Here is a 2,271-nt window from a genome sequence, read left to right on the forward strand (position 1 = left end):
TCTCTCACTCTCTCTCTCTCTCTCTCTCTCTCTCTCTCTCTCTCTCTCTCTTTCTCTGGGATATCGCATGTACATTTCAATTTTTATGAGATTTTGAATATTAATGTACTTATATAGGGTGAACTAGAGTCGTTGAACCAGCTTTTTATCCTATGAGAAATGCACGTTATAATTCAAGGAAATCGATAATTTTCTCATAAGATAAAAAATTAGTTCAACGACTCTGATTCATCCTTAAATGAATTCATATTAAAAAATATTCGGAGTTTTCAGCGTTTGCTCTAATTGTAAGTGCTTTAACAGATTAATAATTTATAAAAATTTATTATTCGAAAAATTTCGTTGTTCATTATTCTGTTATCTGATCTTGATAAAAGTCTATAAAGAAATACTTATTTATTAATATGAAAATATATAAATAAGTAAAAATTTTGTATCCCACTCCCGTTACATTAATCGACTCCATGCATGATAAATCAGTTGACTCCAGTCGATGCATTACCAAACATTTCGATTCTGGTTCAAGCAATATTTCAGGGATGTATTACCAAACGTTTCGATTCTGATCGATACATTACTATAAGTTTCGACTCTGATTCAAGCCATATCTCAGAGATGTTTGTAATTACACCGACGAGATACTATTAAAGACCGACATTCTTAGGGGAGTTTGAGTCCTTGAGAATATTGAAGTGATTAACAGTTAAAAACTGATAATATTGTATTAATTTTATGATTTATTAGTTTAGTATTGTGTATTTATGCATTTAGAACTCAATGTGCTTTCCATTTAATGACACAAATATCGTTCTAACTTTGTCACTCTCTGAATGTCAACAAGAATAGAATGACACTTGTATAATTGCCATCAAATGAAAAGCATGAATACTCGATTTTTCTTTAAAATTGATTTTAATGTTATCATCAAAGTTTGATTATCAACAGAGATGATAACTGAAGAGAAAAAAATTGTAATTTTTTTGCAATATACAGAATATTATAGCTTTACAAGTATGCATATTTATTTATAGAACATTTATATAATAAAAAATGAATTTATAATCATGCATGAGCCAAATATTTACGTTAATAACAGCAAATAAATATCAATTGTCGATAATGTCAGCGTTCTTTAATTAAAAAGCTGGCCCTTCGGGCCTTTTTTATACCGTCGAAAATTTGTCCAGGGTTAACGGTCTTTCTCGTCGATAATAATACCGTTATTGTAATACCATTATGTAGCTTTTTATCATGTAACTGATTTGTTAAAACGATAACGAAGCTTGCATTAAAAATTAAAGATTAACGGCTGCTGGTTCTTTCGCAAGGGTGAGAACATCGCCATCTAGTGGATTCGTAAAAACGTACAGAAAATAATGGATCACCGAGCAAAATTGTGGTTGTGCACAGGATATCAATCATGAAACTTTATCCAGGATGGAAAATAAAAAATGAAAAATTTCTCCATTAATTTCAATAATTAAAATTACTTTTCACAAGAGTATGCATTTACGCGTAAATTATAATAATCTACGTTTAGGGAAAAGTGAATTGTACGCATCTAAAGGAAATTTATTATCCTGAAATGGTTTTCCAAGTTCAAAGATATAAGAGAGGAAATAGAAACTATAAACGTTATATTATTCTTCTATTATTACGTATCCTCATACCCGGTGAAAATTTTTCTCATAATTTTTATATGAATTGGAACATTTTTCTCAGAAATATTCGGAAAGAAATTACATCTCTCAGAATTTTTTATATAAGTGAATTCTGAAATATTTTGAAATTTCTCATCTCATAATTTTTCAAAAATATTTTTAAATTTTTTTAGATTTTATAACATTTTATCAGAAATTACTTACAAAAAAATCTTAGAACTCTTACAGTATTTCATAATTAATATATATGAAAAATTCTGAGAAAAGATTTTTTGAAGTGTTCATATAAAAAATTCATATAAAAAATGTGAGAAAATTATAAAATTATAGAAATTCTGAAAAATTATATAGAAATTCTGAAAAGTTACATAAAAAATTCTAAGAAAAATTTTTACTAGGATATTGAACAGTTTTTCATTCAATAAAATGTATTTGGCAAAAAGGAAAAAATGAAAAAGCGAAAAAATCTTGCGTCGGGTAATTGTGCGCATGTATTGAGTAATTGTGCAAAGCAAAAGTCGGAAGAAATGAATAAATTATGGAATGAATGTATGGAATACAATATATTGACAAGAAAAAAGAAATCAAAAAATATATTTATTATATATTT

Source organism: Atta colombica, unplaced genomic scaffold, assembly GCF_001594045.1.
Source record: "Atta colombica isolate Treedump-2 unplaced genomic scaffold, Acol1.0 scaffold200, whole genome shotgun sequence".
In the NCBI taxonomy this organism is placed as follows: Eukaryota; Metazoa; Arthropoda; class Insecta; order Hymenoptera; family Formicidae; genus Atta; species Atta colombica.